General features: G+C 36.2%; 1 pseudogene; it reads left to right on the forward strand.

Moving 5' to 3' along the window:
• The first annotated feature begins 646 nt into the window (after positions 1–646).
• Positions 647–14,909, forward strand: LOC107865996 (annotated as a pseudogene).
• Positions 14,910–24,855: the final 9,946 nt, after the last annotated feature.

A 24,855-nucleotide genomic window follows, 5' to 3' on the forward strand; every position in this document is an offset into this window, starting at 1 on the left:
ACGAGCATGTAATGTTTGGGAAATTTTAGTAGTTCATTTAGTTGACTATTCCAACTTTCATTCTGCTGCCCCGCGTAATAATTATATATTTTTATATTTAATGCTTTATCATTCGTTTTTATTTGTCGATATTTGAATTGATACACTTTTATAAAATACTCCCTCCATTTCCTATTAGTTAACACTTATAAACTTGACACACCCATTAAGAAAAATATTTATTAGGGGTTTATTTTACCAAATTAGTCTTACTAATTATGCTTTGAAAATATAAATTTGAGGAGTATATACAATTAATTGTTTAGTCATTTAATTATAAGAATATTATTGGAATAACGTATTAAAATTCTTTTGATTTCATCAAATGGACAACTAAACTGAAACAAATATATTTAAAAAAAGAATTACATAAAATGAACGGAGGAGTTATAAATAGTGGACAAAGATGGACCGGGTGTCACAAATTCCGTTGGTTTGGGTCTTAAAGTCTCTACTTATGTCGCCTACATTTTCAAAATAGTTGCCTATTTTGTACTTATAGGTTGCATGCATCACAAGCTCATACTATTTTCCCCCCTCATCTTGCTTCCACTCTTCTATAAAAGGAGAACAACTTAATTTATCAATCATCAAGCATACACATTTAACCAATATCTCTCTATCTCATCTGTAGCAAAGTACAAAATTACTTACCATCGGAAAGAAATTATGATTTCCTCATTTGCTGTTTTTTCTTTATTATTTTTCTTGTCATTTGTTCTACTATCATTTTTCCAGCTTTCATCCAAAAAACCCAAGAAACATCTTCCTCCCTCCCCTCCAAAGCTTCCACTCATCGGAAACTTTCATCAATTGGGCCTACAACCACATCGTTCTCTCCAAAAGTTAACGAACCAACATGGTCCAATGATGATGCTTCAGTTCGGCAGCGTGCCTGTTTTGATCGCATCATCAGCCGAAGCAGCTTCCCAGATCATCAAAACCCAAGACATGGGCTTTGCTAACAAGCCCATGTCGAGTATTCCCAGCAAGCTCTTTTTCGGCACCAAGGACATGGCGTCACCCCATACGGTGAGTACGGAGGAACACCAAAAGTATTTGGGGCAAGTTTCTCAAAAGGACACATGAAAAACTTTTTTGTCAAAGTTCCAAACTTGATGAATAATTTGCCAAAAAGACACTTAATTCCACATCATCATTAACTTTTCTAACTTAGTAACTTCACCCACAAATTTTATTATAATTCACTTTAACCCAATACTTTCAACTTAATAAATTCATCCACAAGTTTTAAATAATACACTTCAACTCACTCCATCATCCACCATTATATATATATAAAAATATTTAGCTTTCCAAAAATATTTAATAAAAAAAATTCAAAAGTTAAAAATAGAAGGTGGTTGTTAACCCTCCAAAAAGCTCCGATTCCAACTACTTTTCCGACGTTATTTCCGGCGATCAGCTCTAAATCAGTCCACAAACATCATAAGCTTGTCTATTGCACCCATTATTACCTCATTTGTTTGGTATCTTCTCAAACACACCACTTTCCACCATTGTTAAAAAGCTTGAAACCATTCACATTACTCAAAACCACTTTAGAAAGTACATTACAGCAGCTCAGGCGACTTCAAGTTCATTTTTTTATTCCATAAACCCAAGAATCGTAGATTAGAAGCAATATTTGCAATTTCACGATTTTCGTACGGATAGCTGCCCAGTCATCGACCACTGATCATCATTCATCGATAGTGAATATAACCCGATTTAGACCATAAGCATAATCTACCATAGACCAAAGCCTAATTCCACAATGTCTATTGCAAAATTTGTTCTGGTTTCTGGTGTTTCATGGGAGAATGGTTGGAGACTCCCAAATGCTGGAAATGGAGATCTTTTACGAAGGTGACAATCCCCGTTGTTGTTCGCCGCAATAGTTCGTACGGCGAATTGGTTGCAAGCGTATTGCAGAGCGGGAATCTAGATTGTGTGCCGAGCGACGTGGTGATTAGTTATCTAATGAATTCAAGGGAAAAGGTGAATCCTACGATCATAATTAGTGATGTTCGTGTGCTGATGTACATGATGGATGTCGATACAGATAGTTTTAGGCCTATTTTGAGGATAAATGTAGCTAAGAGGTCCGTCGAAGGACTGGTAAATTCATCAGAACCCCCACCTCCACGCACGGACAGTCGACGATAATTTTAGTGATTACGAGAACGATGACGATCAACCTATTAATATGAAAGATAATCATATGCATATGGAAGAGGTTTCATCAGACTCGCAAGACGACGAAGATGACCGTGGAATGAGATCACAACCAGGACATTCCTTCAATAACGGAGCCAATTTCCATCTCGATCAAATATTTACCGACAAGAAAGAGCTCAAAATGCTACTAGACGCAGCAGCGGTAAGGCAGTGTTTTGATTATTATTTGGAGAAGAACTGCTCCAAATTCTTGAAGGCAAAATGTTTATCTCATGGTTGCGGCTGGTTGTTGAGAGCAATGAAGTATGAAACCTCGTGCAGATTTCGTATATACAAGTATGTCAGGTTGCACACGTGCGGTGTTGAACACGCCACCCGCAGGCATAAAAGGTTGTCCTCTGAATTGATTGCTTCACTATGCGTAAATCATTTTCGGCATAGTAAGGGTCCAAGCATAAGCGAAATACAAAGAATTGTGTTCAAGGAGTTGCATTGCCACGCAAGTTATTGGATGTGTTGGAAAGGAAGTGTAATTGCGAAGAACATCATTCGCGGAACACTGGAGCACGAATATGCTTGCTTGCCGGCTTTTTCCCACATGGTGGAGTTGTTAAATCTAGGGTCTTCCTACTCTATCATGATAAACCAGATTAATAGAGCATCCGTTTACTACTTCTTAGCATTCGGAGCTTGCATATAGGAATATGCCCATATGAGAAAGGTAATTATCTTCGATGACACATATTTGTATGGAAAGTACAGGGGCGTGTTGCTGAGTACTGTCGTACAGGACACAAAAAGACACATCTTTCCAATTGCCTTCTGTGTCATCGATAAAGAGAACGATGCTTCTTGGACCTTCTTCTTCTAGAAGTTGATGTCTATCGTAGAAGATAAACCAGATCTATGTGTCATCTCCGACAGGCACATTAGCATTGCCAATGTCTTCTCCCGTGTTTACAGTCGTGCACACCATGGACTTTGCATGGGTACCTTGCTGAAAATTTGCGCGTAAATCAGCACTGTGGAAAATATCGTTATCTATTCTACGCCGCAGCAAAGGCGTATACTGTTGATGAATTTAGCGAGCATTTTGTCGAATTGAAGAATAATAGCCCCGAGGCAATACATGTCCTTGAAAATGTGCTTGGTTTTGAGAAATGGAGTAGAGCACATTTTTCGGGCAATAGGTACGATGTGATAACCACAAACATCGTCGAATCGCTCAACTCGGTGTTGATGGATGAACGGGAGTACCCCGTGTCGTACATATTCAATTCAATTGCTAGAAAATTTAGTGAAAAGTTTAGGGAGCGGCATGCCTTTGTCGATGGTCAAAACAACATATTTATGCCTTGTGCGGAAAGGATTCTAAAGGATAACAAGAGTGCGAGCGATTCCTTGTATGTGACTAATACAAACGGGGGTCTCGACCAATTCACGGTGTTCGGCAGCGGCATTACTGCCACGGTTAATTTTTTGGAGAGGAGTTGTTCTGGTAAAAAATTTAACTTGGTGAAAATATCGTGTGAACATGCGATGGCAGCTTTGCGAGCAAAGTATGGCGATGGCGTAGGTTATGGAAACTCCATCTACAAGTACTCTTCGCTAATTTATAAAGCTTAAACTTACCTCCTTGCGTACTCGAAATCTATTAACGTTGTCCCTCCAGAGGCCGAATGGACTGTGCCACAGGAAGTGCAAGACAGTAAGATTTCTCCACCCCCTACGATCGCAAACTCGGAAGGAAGAAATTCAAACGCACTAAGGGCATCGGTGAGACATTCAAGTCCAGGAGGAGGAATAGGTGTTCGATATGCAAGAAATCCGGGCACAAAAGAACCACATGTATAATGGCCAACAAATCGTAGACAGCCTTTTTTTTGCTTCAATTGTAAAGCTACTATTTTAGGGGATAAATATTCGTTTCTGTAGAATTTAACCTTCAGTTGTAATCGACTTAACGTATTGTCTATGATAGACTATGTAAATTCTATGGTATATCGTTCTTACAGTCTATCAAATACTATGTATTGGTTATATGATTGCTTATCAGACATGCTATGTTGGTCTTTTTGCCGCCTTAACTCTTTAATCGATGCAATGAATCATTGTTTCTTATTCTCATTTAATGAAAAGCTGCAGAAACGTCTTTTCACAAGAAAAATTGCTGGTATACGCAAACCAAGCATTTTTTTCTTCTGACACACGTCGATTGACCATTAGGTGGATATATGAAAGGACTCCATCTATTGTTCTATAAGTAGAGTGCCTATTTCTACGTAACCCTTCAATTGTCCCTAAACCTAATATCAGAAACCCTTTTCTTCTTTTTTTCCCCCAAATCAAAAAATATGCCTCCAAGAAGGATAGCCCTGCGCCCTGTTAGATGTGTTCCCCAAGGCACTACGACCTCTTTCTTCTAAGGAATGATTTCAATCACCTGTTCTATGGCTTGGGTCAAGACCGCATCTACCTAGAGCGAGAACTCCGTAGAATTGATCGTTTCCTGAGGGCAATTCTGGAAAGGCTCAGAATAGATGGCCCTGACTACATCACCCCCCCCCCCCGCATCCCTATGAAATCTGTTGTTTAGTTTTTTATTTTCTTTTATGTTTATTAGTTTTTAATTTGTGTTCATTGTAAAAGAAGTTTTTTTATAGGATTGTTGTTAGAAGAAAACTTCTTCTTATTTTGCTTATTTTGCTTGTTCTGGCCGATGTGCCAATGCTTTGAATGTAAAAATCCTATGATTATGCAATGAACAAAGAATTTCTATTTTCAAATTGAATTTTCCTCTTTTTTGTTATTGTTATTTTTTGTGTTAGCATCTGTAGTGAATGCATCTGTAAAAACAAATCACATAAACAGTTTTTTGTCGATCACATAAAGAGTCTATCCTCGATCACATACTTTGTCTATCATCGACCCGACATAGTAGTCGATCATTGATCATGTGAATCGATGGAGCAATAGTTAAATTAAAATAGATAATACTAACAAGTTTTGGGGGCTGGTGGGATAAAATAATTAAATTAAAAATAATTTAAACTAATACTAACATGTTTTGGGCTGGTGGAATAAAATAATTAAATTAAAAATAATTTAAAGATAATAACATGTTTTGGGCTGTTGGAATAAAATAATTAAATTAAAAATAATTTAAACTGATAATAACAGGTTTTGGGCAGTTGGAATAAAATAATTAAATTAAAAATGATTTAAACTGATAATAACATATGTTGGGGTTGATGGAATAAAATAATAAAATAAAAAATGATTTAAATAGACAATCTTGAATTGTTGGTGATTTAAATTAAAAATGATATAAACAATAATTTTACTTTTTGGAACTGGGGGTGAAAGTTAAAAAATCGTCGTAGATCATGACCAACGTCATCCATCAACTAGATACTAAAATATATCGTAGACTGATATGGTCTATCATAGACCTACACCTGTACGAGTGCATCGACGGATCTCTTAATTAGGCGTAGACCACTGTGATCTACATAGACTGATACAGACCAACACTTGGATGTTGTTTAAAAGAGAATGAATAAAATAAAAATAAATGTAGGGTGGGTTTCTACACATGTGAGGGAGTGTAAACAAGTCACACAATCATATTAAAGGTTATACAAATTAGGGGTGGTGTATTAAGGAGTGTGTGGATGGGTAGTGATTGAATGTTCAATAGCCTAAGGGTAATGTTTTTCAAAGCACAAGTATATTTTGTGGATGTATTTTGTATTTGATGACTACACATTCCACATACTCCTTAAATGACCACCCCCAAATCAAAAGATTAAGTGGAATGGATAGTGGTTGGACAAAATATATCCACAAAACATACTTATGCTTTGAGAAATATTACTCTTAGGAGATTGAACATTCAACCACTACCCATTCACACACTCCTTAATACACTACAGCTAATTTGTATAACCTCTAATGTGATTGTGTGACTTGTTTACACTCCCTCACATGTGTAGAAACTCATCCTACATTTATTTTTAAACAGCATCCAAGTGTTGGTCTATATCAGTCTACGTAGATCACAGTGGTCTAAGCCTAATTAAGAGATCCGTCGATGCACTCGTACAGGTGTAGGTCTACGATAGACCATACCAGTCTACGGTATATTTTAGTATCTAGTTGATAGATGACGTTGGCCATGATCTACGACGGACTATTAACTTTCACCCCCAATTCCAAAAAAAAAAAATTACTGTTCCAACGGTAACAAACGGCTAATTTTGCACTTCACACATCTTTATTTACATCATATATAAAGTCGTCACTCCCTCATTATTTTATTTCATTAACTTTGTTTATATTTAAAACTTCTACAATGTATCAAGCATCTCAAACATCCAATTCTAAAAAGAATCTAATTTGTCATTGTGGGAATACGGCTATCTTGAGGACGTCACTGTCACGACCCGAACTAGGGCCTGGCCGTGACGGACATCCCGAACCATAAAGGCCCGGAACGCCCTTCTCTATCAGGTAATCATGCACAACATTCATATAATAAAAGAATATGTGGAAACATAATCTGCTACGGAAACATGGTCAACTCTGAATTCAACATAAGTATGGAAACTGTAAATCAACTACATCTAAATAACATCTGACTCAGTCTGCAAAATCTCTACTATATGAAAATCTGACTACTGTCTGAAACTGGGACAAGGCCCCCAGTAGATCAAAACTGAAATAAGTGACATAATCTAAAAAGACAGGCCTTCTAAAATAGAGAAGGCTCACCACTACACAATCTGATCAGCTGTCTGAATTATCTACTACTTATTTGGACCCCTAGACTGAGTCTCAGAACCTGAGAGGTAGGGGGAAGGGGGATCAATACAGATGTACTGGTACACAGAGCATATCTAAAATAATCATTTATAAATCAACATATATGAGAGTAATTTAAAACAGTTCATAAGTATATCATATAGTAAGAATTCACATGGGCATTTTAAAGACTCTGTAAAAATCATCTCAACTCTGAGAAATCTGTGTTACTTCTGCGCTAGGTGGTATACCCTACAACTCTGAAAAATTTAATGGGCTATATGGAAACTACCATTAACTCGGCAGCGAAGCCCCCTACCCAAGTGTGCCGCAAGGGTCGAAGTCTCTAAATCTACTACGCCACACGGCCGTCGCCAGCGTACAATAATAATCTACCCGTATTTGCAAATACGGTTTCAGGCTAAGAGTTGCTTGAACTCGCGCCTTCTTTGGGTAACCACCTAACCCTCTTTAAGCCCCTTTTTAAAAATCTATCAAAACATGCAATCTCTAAAAGCATACTCTGAAAACATGCTCTGAAAACATACTCTGAAAATATACTCTGTTATGGCATAAATACATATGGTATCGTCATACCATTAACTTGCAAGTCACATCTCTGAGCCATTATTAATTTGTTGTAAATCTCTATTTTCAAAACATAAGTTTTGGAACCACCGTTTCAATAATTCAATTCACAGAAACTCTTTCTCAAACCTCATGTAAACACATGAAAGGAACTCATCTTTGTCAAGCATTTCAGTAGTACGGTACAAGATGATCATGTTAAAGTTCTCAATTCACATGCAATTCTTTCTCTTAAAAACAAGAACACATTTATATCAAGAAACACCCTCTCAATAATTTCAAATCATGCTCAAATGCTATAATATTGCGAAAACATCTTTCAAATCACAAAACCATAATCTTTAATTCAATACACAAGAGGGAGTTCATAATTTATGCTCTCAACGATCTTAAATCTCAAATTCCATACATATATGTATACATATAAATCAATTTAGGGGATAGGACCACAAGGTCAAAACAATAGTAACATTAAAACGTTCGGAGTACGTAATTTAGAACATAGATTTCAAAACCCCTTTGAAATTCATGCATAAAAATCTAAAAATCATGCTCTAATGGTTTTAAGTCCATGTAGTTTTTAGGATAAATCCCACGTACCTCTATCTAGAAATTTAAAGGATGCTTCTTGATACCCACGGCTTGGGGATTCCAAATCTTCAATTTGTTTTGAAAACCCACGGTTGAATCTTGAGTTTCTTGGAGGAGAAGTATATGAACTAGGGTTTTTGTTTTGAGGGAAATCTTGAGAATGTCATATATTCTGCTTGTAGAGGTCTTAATCTACTGTTTGTACATTTTAAGAGGCTTGAAAAAAGTCCAAATTACCTTTGTTAACTTCTGAACGAAGCTGGAAAAATTAAACTGGGAACCCAATTTTATGGGCCACCACGACGCGCTACTATCTCGGTGGCTCACTGAAAATTGACGAATGGAAAATTGAGATCCTCCGCGACGCGCCACTATCGCGATGTCCCACTGAAATTTGACAATTACTAATTAAACTCTCTTCGTGGCGTGCTAAACACTAGGATGACGATGTTTTTCAACTAGTACATAAAATATCCCTAACTTCTTCACCAAGTGTTCGTTTTGGATGAATCTTATATTGACGAAAGGCTTATTCAGTCATCTACGTAATGAAAAGTTGAAATCTAAGGGATTCCACCGGAAAAAAAATATAAACCATTCTAGAAGCCAATTCTTGATATTTTAGGAACAAAATATAGCTAAGAAAAACTTTGGGGCGTTACAATCACGCACGAACTCAAATTCAGGTCGTAAATTTTATAACTATGCAATTGCGAAGGTGAGTCATGTATGTCATTTATATAATGTTAAGTTAATCGTTATGTAATTATAATTTATTTTTTAGGATAATGGTGCATGCTCGTTTTTTAAATGGCTCAATGAGATATCACCTCCAAGCAGTCCATCAACGTTGAGTCCGGGACGCGACACATTAAATTTTTATGGCTTCGCAAAATTTAATCTACTACAAAGACTCTAAGAATGCGAAGAAAATAGAGATTTTCTTATGAATTTGTTCAAAGAAGCCAAAGAACAAAGGGATCATCTTAAAGTATTGTTACATGACACCCAAATACAAAGGGATCAACTAAAACAAAAATTGATTTTGGCCGAAGAAAGAGAGAATGGCCTAAAAATGATGTTGTGTTCTATAATGCTAGTATTCGTTCTTTGAAAAAAGTGTAACATGGATGTAGTGAAATTGAATAAATAATAATACTTCTATTTTTCTACAATGTTAACACTGTTTTTGATAGAATCATAGTCGATCAATCAACACATCAACTTAAAATGGAGCAGCATGGTAATGATAGACTATGAAAGAAGTATACGAAAGATTAGCTAAACATTCTATGAAATAAAAGAGAGTTTCAAATATCCTACCAAACAGATCATTCAACACATTAACAATAAAATAATTCAAATGTCTTTTTCAAAAAATTTCCTTTTCATCAGCATAGGTATTGTTGATTTCATCAACGATATGCATGAACCCATCTTTTTTTTCTTCCTCATCTTCTTTTTTTCCTTCTCCTTCGACGGATGCTTCTTTCTGACCTTCCTTTTCTTCCTCAACTTCTTTTTTTCTCCCCCTTTAGCTGCTTCTTCTTCTTTTTCACCAGTTGCAGCTTTTTCAGCTTCTTCTTCTTCATCAGCTGTTGCTCCTATTTTTTCAGCTTCTTCTTTTTCCTTAGCTTCTTTTACTACATCTCCTCCTTTTTTCTTGCCTTCTTCTTCAACTGTTGCTGCTTCTTTTTTAACTTTTTCTTCTTCAGCTGCAGCTGCTTCTTTTACACTTTCTTCTTGGCTTTTGTCTTCTTTCATTTCTTTTTCTTCATCCTTCTTTTCTTCTTTTTTTCCCTCTTCCACCACAACAGAGGCTAACTCATCCATTTTGCTCTTTTTTTCTTCTTCTTCTTGTTCTTCTTCTTCTTTATTCCTCTCCGATTCACGAAGGTCCACATGCACTGTATCATCATATTACAAAGTATTACTGATATTTAAAGCTAAAAATTTATTAACAACATCAATTATTGAATGAAGTTACCTCGCTCGTGTTTTCGCTCATCCTATTTCTTTTTCTTCAGTCTTTTCTCTCTAATATAGGAAGCAATATCCAACAGCGCTTCCTCGAGCGCAGCAACACGCTTATGAAGATCCTCGGGGGATGAGGTGCCCGTTGCATCTTTGGAGGTGCTCAGAGTATCATCATCACCAACGCGTACTTCAATGGGGTTACCACCCAAATCTCTGTCATCATCACTGTCCTCATTGGAAAAAATGACAATCACCCCTTCTAACTCTTTCTTTAAGCCATCGAGGACGTTATTTTTCACCTCGTCCGTATATGGCTCAAAGGTAATCATGTAATCCATCTTCATCTCACGAATAGTAGGGATGATGTACGGTTGCATGTTCTACAGAATATCAATTAACAATTACATAACATTCGATGCAACAGTAGTATTTTTATTTCATAATAAAAAATAAGTTCATAGCTCGGTAACTTTTTCTTTATACTTGAATGGGTCACCTTCGATTATCTGATCACTTTTTGTAGTGTACCATCTGAGAATGCGGAGGATGGGAAAGGGTTCATCCATTGATTTTCCAGCAAATTTTTCATGATGAGGAAAGGCTTCATACATCTAAACCTGTAATCAGTACAACAAAGAAAAAAGAACTCAGAGTCTATGACAAAGTATAAATAAAACAAGAATCTACGATAAACTAACTAAAGGGTTTATGGTAGATACCATGCATGCCCAGGGAAATTCGAATAGAGCATAGGATGCCTTCTGTTTCTCATCAAATACTTCCCTCTGCTTCTTTAAGTCACTTTTCTTCTTCAGATAGTCCAGGGTCAGTTTAAATGTCTCTTCCCCCTACGAATAATTCTTGAAGAAACTCAAAGAATCGACCATTCGAATCAGTTTCGTGTCGACAACCTTCATCGAATCTTTTGTAAGCAACATGGTGTGCAAGAACCACAGTAAACAGCACTTAAACTTGTGATCCTCGTTCAGCTTATTCCCTCTGATCAAGTGTAACAAGTTGGCCGCCGTCATGTTTTTGTTTTTCATCACCTTAAAGCAAAAATGCTCCCCCTTGTCTAACACCTTCTTGATTTTTTATTCACTGGGGTATGATGAGCAGTTCAGCCCCGTGATCAAACAAAATTCTTTCAATCCAAAATAGACAGGCTTATTGTTAACGCAGAACCACATTTCATGACACATATTATCCCTCTTGATGTGTTGCAACAGCAAATAATGGACCAACTACCCATTGAACTTGAGATGTTCGACAGGTTTCTCAGGTGTCCAAAATAGGACCGCTTGAATCATTTCTTCAACTCCTGGTCGACAATAACTTGCTTAAATTCTCGATAAGCAGCCATTCTTGATATGATCGATATCTTCACCGAGAAATATCCGACCTCGTCCATTATCGTTCGAAGGTCATACCGCTCCACGAAAATGAACCTTGACAAACATGGCACGGACAAGGGATCATTGTCTCCATCATCACTGTTTCTCCCACTTACCTCGCTCTCTTCACTGTCACAACTAACACTGCGCTTGGGAAGGACATCTTCACTAGACTCGGCGTAGTCATTTATCTCCTTTAAATCTGGATCAGATTCAGATACTTTCTCGTCAATTTTATTTCTTTTTGAGACATTTTTAGCTGCCTCGACTTTTCTTTTTCTACTGCTACTGTCTTTGCCTTTAGGATGGATGGTTTTTTTACCCATTTTTAACACAATCTACTCCTGCAGAACAAATCTCCAATTTTCAATTCTTATACCACAAGTCTATCAATAGAAATAAGTCAATGCTTAAATGAACCCCGCCCCCCCCCCCAAAAAAAATAAAGAAATACCCCACCAAAATCCAACATGGAGTATCAAAATCAAACTAGTGCACCTAATCAAACTAATTAGCTATTAATCTTTCAATTTTCACTATTTCAGCCATCATATTTTAAAAGAATTTCATACGTCTAAAAATTTATTTCAATCTAGGGCATTCTGATTTCATAGACCACGGGTTGATTTACAGACCATTGGTCTACGGATAGAAACAGGCGACTGTTGGAATCAAACTGCCAAAATAACTCTTCAAATAATGATTATCCCACCATTCCACCATCAAATAGTTCACTCCAAACATCAATAACTGTGAACCAAAATCCAACATGCAATATCGAAACACGACAATTGCTAAAAATCAAACCACTACACCTAATCAAACTAATTAGCTATTAATCTTTCAATTTCCACTATTTAGGCAACCATTTTTTAAAAGAATTTCATACGTCTAAAAATTTATTTCAATCTAGGGCATTCTAATTTCATAGATCATGGATCGATTTCATAAACCACGGGCCTACGGACAGAAACAACTTACTGTTCGAATCAAACTGCCGAAATAACTCTTCAAATAACGATTATCCCACCATTCAACACTTCTTTGCTAAAAAAAATGGAACTAAACCAAAACTCCTTAATCAACCAAATTTGAAAAAAAAAATTCATACATCACTATGAATCGATTAGCAAAGAAACCCGTTTAAATGGATCTACAAATGATCGAAACATGATTTTAACTAACCTTATGAAGCAAAAACGACCTCTTAGCAGCTGCAGAAGAAGGAAAAACGAAAATGGTGTTTGAGGAGAACTGTTCTTCAAGCGGGAGTTGGAGAAAATTTAAGAGGAGAGAGAAGATTTTTTTTGATATTGGAAGAAGTTGATGGGTGTTAGTGTATTATGTTAAATTTGTAGATGGGTGTTAGTGTATTATGTTAAATTTGTAAAGTTAGAAAAATGATACAATGGTCTCTTGACCCACATGTGGGCCAACTTTTTCATCTTTTTTTACACTTTTCATATCCTAACCTTAAAAAATAATTCAAAAAGAAATTTAGTGTTCCTTTGGCTAAATAGTTTTGAGAATGATAGCTTTTGCCAATTTTTCTCATGTATTTGCATGCTTCAGCTTTTGAACAATAAAAGAGTCTAATCTTTTAGCAAAACAAGGGAAGAAGAGACTTCTCTTCTAGGGATGGCAATGGGGTGGTGCGGGTGCTGTGCGGTGTGGGTTTTAAGCTATGCAGGGCGGTGCGGGTTTTAAGTTATGCGGTGCGGTGCGGGTGCAGGGTGAGTTAAAGTAAGTTTTTTTGTAAATGGTGCGGTGCGGTGCGGGTTGCGGGTATATGCGTGTTTAAATTAAAAAAAGCTAAAAATTAGTATTGTTCTCGTGAATATACCTAAAATTATATGTATTCTTTACTTAAAAATTGATGATACTTAAAATAACATGTATAACACTATAAATAAATAATTTTATAGTAGCTTTTTTAACATCTCTATTCATTTAATAAAAATATGCTATTTGATCATTACTTGTACACGTTATACTTTTTGACAAATTTTAGTGAAAAGTGATATAATAGAAATTAGTTATTATTTCCTAGTTGTAGATTTAAAAATATTATTATTTTCAATGGAGTTACGATTTTTTCAAAAAAAAAAGGAAAAAATCAAAACATGGGGTGGTGCGGTGCGGTTATGCACGAATGTGGGGCGGGTTTATGCGGGTTTAAAGGTGATGCGGTGCGATTTTAAAACTTGTGGGTTTAGAAAAAACCCTCACCGCACCCGCACCGCACCATTGCCATCCCTATTCTCTTCTTCTAAGAAAGATTAAGGACTCAATTGACAGTTCACAAGTTATCGATTTGACGGAGCTGTTTATGAGCATGACGAATGATTTGCTTTGTAGAGCGGCATTAGGAAGGAAGTACTATGACGGGTAAGAAGGGAAAAAATTCAAGACATAAGTGATAGAGCTCGTTGAATTGTTGGGAGTTTTTAACATTGGAGATTACATGCCATGGCTTGCGTGGGTGAATCGTTTCAACGGCTTAAATGACAAAGTGGACAAAGTAGCTGCTGAGTTTAACGCATTCTTGGAAGGTGTAATTGAGGAGCACAAAGAGAAGGAAATAAATGGCAAATATCAAGAAGGCTCAGCAGACTTTGTGGATATAATGCTCCAAGTTCAGAAAGAAAACAAATCGGGTTTTAAAGTTGAAATGGATTCGATTAAAGCTATTATAATGGATATGTTTTCTGCACGAATAGATACAACCTCCACTCTTTTAGAATGGACAATGAATGAACTCCTCAGAAATCCAAAGACGTTACAAAAATTAACAAACGAGGTGAGACAAGTAACTGAAGGGAAATCAGACGTAACAGAGGACGACTTGGAGCACATGCCTTATTTAACAGCAATGATCAACGAGAGTCTATTCTCCGGTGCCATTGCTTCCTCGAGAAGCAAATAAAGGAAACCAAGGTTTTGGGCTACGACGTAGCTGTTGGAACTCAAGTCTTTGTTTGTCCCTGGGCGATCTCCAGGGACCCGACCATATGGAAAAATTCAGAGGAGTTTCAACCAGAAAGGTTTTTGGATAGTCCTATCGATTACAAAGGGCTACATTTCGGGTTAATTCCATTTGGTGCTGGACGAAGAGGTTGTCCTGGAATCACATTCGCTAAAGTTATGAATGAGTTGGCATTGGCAAGAATGTTGTTTCATTTTGAGTTCTCGTTACCAAATGGAGCAAAAGCTGAGGATTTGGATGTGGATGAAGCTCTTGTATTACAGTTAGACGAAAGTTCCCTTTATTAGTCGTTGCATCTCCACGCATTTGATTTTTCTGGATTTTCTTTAATGCTCGTTCCTTTGATCTGTTTTTTTTTTCTTGGTAAATGTCCTTCCTAAGATTTCTTTATTACTTAGTTGATGTATAAGTAGCTTTAAAAATTAAAAAAAAGGTATTATCAGTATTAACTATATATTGAACGACATAAAATTTTGAGTCTGTTTGCCACGTTTTGGGAGGCTAAAATAATTATCTTATTTTTTTTTCAAAAAAACGCATATATATTTATTTGATAGGTCGATTCTGCTTCAATTGTTAATTTTATTTTATTTTTTTGACAGTAAAATGTGAAATATTACCTTACCAAACCAAAGTTACACAAGCTCAAGCATATGTACTCTTAACAATCTACCAGTGTTAAGGAGTCATACAAAGGAAAAAACCAATCAAACCCCTATGCCTTAGCTAATAAATGACATCCTATGTATTAAGTATTGACAATTTCTTGATTTCTTAGAACACTTCAGTAACTCTATTCTCTCCCTTAACTTCTTTTGTATCTGTGCAACTGTGAAGGCCATATTTACAGTGAGTTGTTTAAAGTGCTTCCAATTCCGAGCTTGCCATGTATAATTGATTGTAGCTTTGTACATAGCTGTTACCAACTCTTTTTTAAACTGTCTCCAGTGTCTACGCTTGATCCATGCTAGAGTTTGTTGTACTGTCCCACTTGGTATCACTACACCAAGCCAATTAGATAGGTTGTCCTTCACTGTAGTAAACCAGGGGCATCCAGCAAATAGGTGATGTTGTGTTTCATTCTCTCCTTCGCACAGATTACAGCTCACATCTTCAACTGCAGCATGAATTATGCTCAATCTTTTGTTTTGTTAGTAATCATCCCTGATATGCCAACCACACAAGAACTCTTTGTCTGGGTAGCATATTCGAACTCCATATCAGCTCCGCCTCAGGCAGTCTACTTAAATCCCCCAACATTCTATTGTAACTAGCAGTCATCAAGTAGTTTCCATTAGCCGTCAGCACATATTTGTCTTGGGGTTCCATTGCTTCATGTCTGTTTTTACTGCATTTAATTTCCTCCAGTATCAACTGCAGTCCTGCACTGGTACATACTCCCAAAAATCAGTTGTGGTCTTTATATAAATCTCATTAACCCATTTGACCCAAAGTAAGTCTTTTTTACACGCTACCTGCCACATGCACCAACTTCCCAACTGCAGCAACATTCCACAATTAACAACGCTTGATATTTAGTCCCCCATACTTCTTAGGCATACATACTCGATCTCATGCTACCAAGGCAATTTTTCTGTGTCCCTCTGAAGCACCCCACAGGAAATCTCTGCACTTCCTATCCACTTCTTTCAAGATACTTTGTGGCAGGATAAACACTGGACCCCAATAATTATAGATGAAAAAAAATATAGATATTATCACTTGAATCCTACTAGCATATGATAAGTGTTTGGAGTAGCCTGAAGTGATTCTACGAGTTATCTTCTCCACTAGCTAAAAACAATTCACTTTATTCCATCTTTTAGAGGATAGTGGTAAGCCTAAATATTTGATAGGTAAAGACCCCAAAATGAACCAAGTCTGAGCTAGAATGCTTTGTTTAGCATTCTCATCTATACCAATCAAAAAGATGTTAGATTTTTGTAGATTGGCTTCAAGACCTGTCACACTACTAAAATGTGTCAAAGCCCCCATCACCCTGTTAATTGAAGCTGCATCACCCTTACAAAACGTCATCAAGTCATCTACAAAAATTAAGTGTGTGAGCTTCGTTGTGTTACACATAGGGTGATATTGAAAATCATCCAACTCACTCATTCTTTCCATGACTCGTGTGAGGTACTCTACCACTAGTACAAATAAGAGGGGAGAGATTGGATCTCTTTGTCTAAGTCCCCTCTTACCCATAAAATACCCGTAGCCTTTGCCATTTACTTTTAATGTGAACTTAGTAGTTATTACACACATCATGACCAGTTGAACAAAAGCTTGTGGAAATCCATAACCTCTTAAGGCTTTCTCAAGAAAATCCCAGCTGACCATATCATAAGCCTTTTTAAGGTCAATTTTCATCAAACATCTTGGGGTAGTCTTCCTAATGTAATGTCTTAGTAAGTCATGGCATATTAAGACATTAAGGATCAACGATCTTCCTTCCACAAAAGTTGCCTGATTCTTTGAGACTATCACTGTAACCGACTTCTTCAACCAGTTACAAATCATCTTAGATATGCATTTGTGCAGTATATTGCAGCAAGCAATTGGTCTAAATTGACTTGCCAACATTGGTGTCTCAACCTTTGGTATCAATGATAGTATTGTGGCATTTAATTGTCCTAGTAGCTGACCATTTCCTAGGATTTCTAGGATTGTCGTAGTCACATCTCCCCCAATCACACTCCATGCAGCTCTAAAAATCCTATTTCCATACCCATCTGGCCTTGGACTCTTGTTTACATCAATGCTAAACATTGCTCTCTTTACCTCTTGTTCTGTGTAAGGCAAGACTAGTTGTAGCTGCTGCACAAAATTCAATCCAGTTCCATTACGCAAGAAACCTATATTTGCCCTCACTCTATGTTGTTCTTTAGTGCCAAGTAGCTGCTGGTAGTACTCAACAAAAGTGTCAGCAATCAATTTTGTGTCTTTGTATTTGTTAAACTGATAAATGCCGACTGCATAGTTTTCAATTACTGTATCATGTCCACAGCGGTGCCTCTAGGCAACAAGAAAAGTATTAAGGAACACTCTAATAACTTTTCCTCCATTTAAGAAATGATAATTTTTCCAAGGTGAATCAAGGCAATGAACGATAAATATTTCATGACTTGATATTTGTTGGTATATATACGTCTCTATTGCGGGCATCACCATTGTCACGTCCTATCTGATAAAATGCACCATGCAAAATTCATACTAACTAAGGATCGCAAATTAGTAGTTATTCGTTTGATTGGCTAGTGATATCTAGTCAATAAGGCTTAACTTCGGTTATTTGATGCCAACTTAACGAGATTAGGCTACCTTACCAAATTGAACACTGAGGGGTTGTTCGGTAGCTTATTTGAAGTTGAGTTCTTCATGTATTAAGTTCTGCATGTAAGTAATATTTTCTTATTCTTTTTAAGTTGCTTTCTTTTCATTTTTAGAGTCAAACAATGTAATTTTGATTAACATTTTGAGATATATTTTTTAATCAAATTAAAAAAAGAAAAATTACAATTCATATATTACCTTTTACGTAGTTTTTGTGAATATCTCAATTTTAATTTAAAACAATTTTGTAGACGACGAATTTTTCTAAGTCAAGAAAACAATAATCGAGACAGAAAAATTGAAGTAACAAAGTGTAATATTTTATTTCAAATGTAGTAAGTGTTACAATCTCTAAAAATAATCCTCTGATTCTTCAAAGTAATATGAACTTAGACTTGAACTTAATTTGGATTCAAGGGCTTGAGTAGCTGGAATCTTCGTCTCCAGACTTGAATTTGTATGTTAGTTCATCGCAAATACTTGGATGGTTGCCACGAACGATGAATAAGTAACTTGATCTGGAACAAAATTTCCTTCGTTCTTGATCTTGAACTTGATCTTAAGTTTGATAGTTTGAAACTTATAACTTGCAGAGAAATTATGATTTTGATCCACGAACTCTCTTCTTGCTTCTTATTTCTCCGCAAAATCCTTCCATTGTGAGTTATGAGGACCTCTATTTATAATTGGAGGGGCAAAGCAAGTGTGTGATTTGATTGGTTGGTTTAAAATTGACCAATCACATTCTTTTGGTGAAAAGCTCCAATTTGATTGGTTAGAACATGTCGCCTGCTTACATGGCATGATTTTAGTGGCTTATTTCATTTAACTTGGATTGCCACCTAATATTGACACATGTCATGTTTTTAGTGGCTCATTTCATTTAACTTGAATTGCCATATGCCATGCTTTTAGTGGCTCATTTCATTTAACTTGGATTGCCACATAATATTGCCACATGCCATGTTTTTAGTGGCTTATTTCATTTAACATGGATTGTCATCTTATATTAAATAAACCTCATATATTTGAGATTAAATGATTAACCCAATTAATCATATTATTTGGACTATTTTCTTAAATTTAATATAATCCAAATAAATATGTAAATTTAAATTTAATAAAACTTTAATACTCACAAATGTCCCCTACTTCAAGACTTGTCAAAAATCGATCGACTAGCTTGAAGTACAATTAAGACAATATTTTTTTTTATTATCTTGTACGTAGTAAATACTTTGTTTCTTCGGCTTAAAGTAGTCACAATATTCCACAAAAATATTCTTTTTGAATTCTTTATCCGATCAAAATATATCACATAAATCGGAAGTAAACAAATATCCGTACAAAAACTTCACTAGTGAAATGATAAGTTACTGCCTGGGGTCCACATTTTTTGACCATCATCCATAAAACTCTTGATAAGTTTTAAGAAATTTTTGAATGGAAAGAAAATATTTCTTTTTGTCCTTATCCAAAACAAAAAGAAATAAAAAATTTAACTTTATCATTATTGAATTTGCATTGGACTACAATTGTAATTCTTTCTCTAACCCCTCTATAAATAGCAGCTCCTTTCAAACAGTATTCATTAAAATTTCTCATACGATCTATTTGAGATTTGTGGAATATCAGCATTGTCCCTTGGTAAGCTTTTCCAAAGCATTTTCTTTAGCACGTCCTTTTCTTGCTTATCCACGTACCACATATCAGCTTCCGTCATCTTTCTTATTTATAGTAGAGCTTTTGCTGTTGCATGGTAAAAATAAAAATAAATGGCCAATCTTCCTTTTTTTTAATAGTCAGCAGCCATTTTTGTTGACTTTTCCAAAAGAGGAAACATATCATGTGAATTACAAAACATATATAGTATATATTTTAATGATTCTTTGATTGATTATTGTGTCAGCAATGTTTTAGAATAATACAGTCATATTCTTTACAGAGTAAGGCACGTTGGCTTATTTAGGCAGTTAAAAAAAAATCAAGAAGCAACTAGTACTCTAAATTGTTATAGCTAATAGAAGTCGGTATATGATCTTGTACTTATACCGACAATATATGTATTTTAAGCATGCACGTTAACTCGAGAGAGTAACTCGATCAACTTTTGACAATCAAGATACACTCGTACTCAAGGTATATGTCTCTTGTTTTTTTTTAGGCCAACAAGAATAATGTTCATATTACGAGGGCCACGAAATAAAGAGCTTTTCCATGACATGACATGATGATTTTATGTTGTGAAGGGTCATGTTTAATGTCCTCTCTTTAACGTTGTAAATTTGAGGTCTCAGAAACTGAACATAAGGCATTGTAAGTGTCGCCTTATTTGAGCCAAAGACTGTACACCGTCTAAGGCACAGACTTTACATAGCCTGTGGCCAATACTTTTACACCGTCTGAGGGCGTCGTAAGTGTCTCTTTATTTGAGCCAAATATCATACACCGTCTAAGGCAGAAACTTTACAGAGTCTGCGGCTAAGACTTTTATACCGTCTAAGCCAAAGACTTTATGTTATCCGAGGCGAAGATTTTACGCAGGCTGAGCCAAAATGTTGCCTTATTCTAGGCAAAGACTTCACACTATCTGAGGCAGAGACTTTACATGGTCCGTGGTTAAGACTCTTACACTGCTTAAGCCAAAGACCTTACATTATTTGAGGCAGACATTTTACACTATCTGAACTGAAAGCATCACATTGTTCAATTCAATAACTTTATATGATCAATTTTTAACTGAAGTTGATCATATTTGAATTTAGAGTTCATATTATTGAACTATCGAGTAATTACTAATGAAATACTCTTTTTTTCAGTTTGAATCATGGTTTACTTTAGGCATTCAACATCTTCTTCATCAGAGCCGCGATATCTCCTAATATCCAATCATAAGGATATTGAAGTAAAAACAAAGTTACTCATTGGTACACCATTGGCTGGACAATATGTCGCTCCATGGCCACCTTTGGAAAATCTACCTGGTTTAGACCAATGGACTCTTGAATTCCACAGTCGTCCACCTAAGACATGGATGCTTTGCTCTCCCAATCATTAGACCAAGAATATTGCTAGTACGTTGCCATGCTTGGGACGACGAATTATAAATGGTGAGAATAGGTGGGGTGAAACTTTTCAGCTTAATGGAGAGTTCCACTACATTCCTGGTTATTGGGAATGGACTGAAGATGTTCTTAACAGGAGTTACCGGGCTTTAAAGGATGCAAAGATCTACTATGTTGTATATGGGTCACTCTTTACTTATGACCATAATACAAATATCTTACAGGCCTTCTGTGAAGCTTGGTGTCCTACTACAAATACGTTGCTTACCTCAGTTGGAGAAATGTCCCTGTCACTTTGTGATTTACACACCATTGGAGGTCTTCCAATAACAGGAAGTCTTTATGAGGAAGTTGTACCGGATGTTACAGAACTTATGGGCACTTATGATAAGGGGAAAAGGTTCTTTTCCTAAACTTATGAACATCTACTTAATGCCTTCCACCAACTATATGAAAAAAATGGTGATAATTCGAGCATTCCCATGAGCAAATGGATACAATTTTGGTGTAAGAAAGCTTTTAAATATGGGCCACCTCTGCCAAGAAGAGAAAATAAATCCATTCGTCTGAAATTATCTCATAATCCAACTGGAAAGCTTAACAAGGCAGTTAATTGGTCATTCAAAGAAAAAGGCTTATTCCATAAGCTAGGAGTTAAGAGTCACAAGAAGGAAGATACATACTTGGCTGCCTTTTTATCTTGCTGGTTATGTACATTTGTGTTTCCTACAATAGAAGGAGATGTTATCCGTCCAGGAGCTTTCAGAGTTGCTTGTCACTTAGCAATTGGGCGAAGGGTTAGCCTTGCGGTTCCAGTCTTAGCTAGCATTTATAGGGGACTAAATGCAATATCAGAATGTCCGCAGCTTGACCTTGTTCGAGCATACTTCCCAGTTCACTACGTATACGGTTGGTTAGCCCGCTACTTCAATACTCATTTTTCTTTAAAAGGTGGACCAAGTGATCCCCTCATGGTCGGATATTCTGGCGAAGGTGCTTCTAGGTACTACAGCAAGGAAGAAGCAAGAAAACGTATACATGGAGGAGGAACTATTAAGTGGGATGGCACATTACTCGAGAGGCCTCAAGCTTATCACTATCGCAATGATGGAAATGATAAGGAATTTCAGTCGAATTTTTTTATAAGCCTTTGCAATGGGAATGCCTTCATTATTGAGCCTTATAGTCCCCACAGATTTAGCTGCCAATTTGGATTTTTCCAAGATCCCCCTGGCTTACTAGACCAAGATTTTTGAGAGGCTTCGTTAGAAGATGGACTGAGACTTGCACGTATTTGTGTGTTGGCTAAATCCATGGCGAAGGCGACATTTCCCCCAAGTAATACAAACCTGAAGACATTCTCATCATCCAATTATAAAGTTTGGTGGGAAAAGGTGCATGGGAGTGTTCTAGAAGATCACATACGATTTTTTGTGAGTGCCTTGGGGCCTAACATTGATGCCTTTCAAAAATGTGAGAAAGAGGCATTAGTTGTGCACAAGCCTCTCATGTTATAGTCCAAGAAGTTGTAGAAGAGATTAAAGAACCTTTGGATAAAGAAGATCAAGAAGAACAAATGACAATCCTGCCTCATCAAGTTCCCAACAAGCGGCTATCTGAAGATGAGAGTGCTAGCAGCCATGAAGATCGTTGTTGGAAAAAAATGAGACCCTCCTTAGAAGAACCATCAAATGCTAATTGTACATGGTAGAGATTTCTGGTGATAATATTAGTTCTTCAAGGGTACTGACAGCTATCAAAGAGGTAATGGTTCAAGCTCTCTCCTCTGCTCTATGGTTTGTCTAATTATTTCACTAATTATTATTTTTTTACAGTTGAAAAATGTCAATATACTGGATGCTCCTCATTGCAGTAGACCACAAGCCAGTGGCGAATCTGTCGCTGGACCAGACTCTATAAAAGCACGTTCTAGCTTAAAATTTGAGGTAGAAGTCACTTCTACCCCTATTGTGAAGGCTAAAACAAGTGCAGACTCAGATTTCCACAAACAACTAGCAATATACATGCCTGTTTTTTATGGAAGGAAGGTTATCTCGGAGCTAAAAAGGGAATTTATTATAAAAGTGTGGGCCAGCATTCGCACAAAGTTAGAAAGTCTTACTGCGGACCGTGTTTATTCTCTTGCAGATGAGATCCAAGTAGTACTTAAGGGCGTGAGTGGAATGGGTGTAGATATTTCTCCTTTACAGAATTTATTGGAGTCTTTCTTCGAGCTTGCCACTTTCTATGATCAAGCACGGTCGATCCTTGTTGATAAGGCCAAAGAAATTGAAAAGTCAGAGTCATATATAAAGGTCAAGGAGCATCTTGAACTTGTGATGAAGGAAAGAGATGAGAAATATGAAGAACTATCTGCTGCTTGCCAATCTCTTGAGAAGGCAATAAAGAAGGTAAAGAAGTTGAAATCCCTCCAAGATGTTGCCAAAGAAGAAGTTAGGAAAATTGAATCCAAAGTCTCTGCTGCCGAAAAAGAGTTCAACAAGTGTGCTGACATTTCCTTGGCAACTCAAAATGCCTCAAATGATGTTGATCAGAAGAAGCAAGTCTTAGAGGATTCTCTCCAGGATTTAGTTAATTATAAGTTGTGTTTAGACTAACTTTAGGAAATGTCATTCTTTATCAACCTTTTTGCTTTATTTCCATCTGTTTTGTCTGACTAGTTGAATTCAGTAACATTAATAAACTCCTTCCACTTGGCTTTATGTTACGTACTCTTTTCAATACTTCTTTTGCTTTTTAGCTCCCAAAATCATTTACTTATAATGCATCGATGATATCGTACTAAGCCTCAACTTGATCCAAGTTTCGTTGTTCAATACCTTGTGTTTTTAAGGTAGAGAATTCGTATTTGGAGACTAGAATACCAAAATTATGAGCTACTTGATATATCTATTTTTTTCAAAAAAATCAGGCTTTTTGATTAAAAACATACCCAAAATTCAGAATTTTAGAGCATTCGAGTCATTCCAAATATTCTTTTTTTTTAGTCAAGTTTAGATACTGTCGAACAGGCATTTCCAGATTTGCATGACTACACCAAAAATATTATATCTTGATGTAGAAATCCGCTTTACCTATAAACTAGACTTCCAAATATAAAATATATCCAAAATTCAAGATTTTAGAGCATTTGGATCGTTCTAAAAAAAATTATTTTGAAATCAAGTTTACATGCCGCCAGGCAGACATTTTCAGGTTTGTGCGACTACATCAAAAAAATTATTATATCTTGATGTAGGAGTACCTAAATCAAATTCCGCTTAATCCTATGTAAACTAAACTTCCAAATATAAAACATATCCGAAATTTAATATTTTAGAGCATTTGGATCGTCCTAAAAAGTACTTCGAAGTCAAGTTTACATGCTGCTAGGCAGATATTTTCAGGTTTGCGCTACTACACCAAAAATATCATATCTTGGCGTAGAAGTACTGAAATTGAAATCCACTTAATCTTCCATGAACTAGACTTCCAAATCTAAAACATATCCAAAATTCAAGATTTTAGAGCATTTGGATCGTTCTAAATAATATTTTGAAGTCAAGTTTACCTGCTGCTAGGCAAATATTTTCAAGTTTGCGCTACTACACCAAAAATATCATATCTTGGCGTAGGAGTACTGAAATCAAAATCCGCTTAATCATCCATGAACTAGACTTCCAAATCTAAAACATATCAAAAATTCAAGATTGTAGAGCACTTGGATCGTTCTAAATAATATTTTGAAGTCAGCTCAGGTTCTGTTTTTATCGATTTTTTCAGCTTTACGCATCTTGTGATAGAGATCTCATAACTCGGAACGTGAACGCTCGGACTAGGAGAATTTTTTTTATGAGACTGAACTTATAATGAATCTCTAAGCGCCTAGGCTACC

This window comes from Capsicum annuum, chromosome 3, assembly GCF_002878395.1.
Source record: "Capsicum annuum cultivar UCD-10X-F1 chromosome 3, UCD10Xv1.1, whole genome shotgun sequence".
Taxonomy (NCBI): domain Eukaryota; kingdom Viridiplantae; phylum Streptophyta; class Magnoliopsida; order Solanales; family Solanaceae; genus Capsicum; species Capsicum annuum.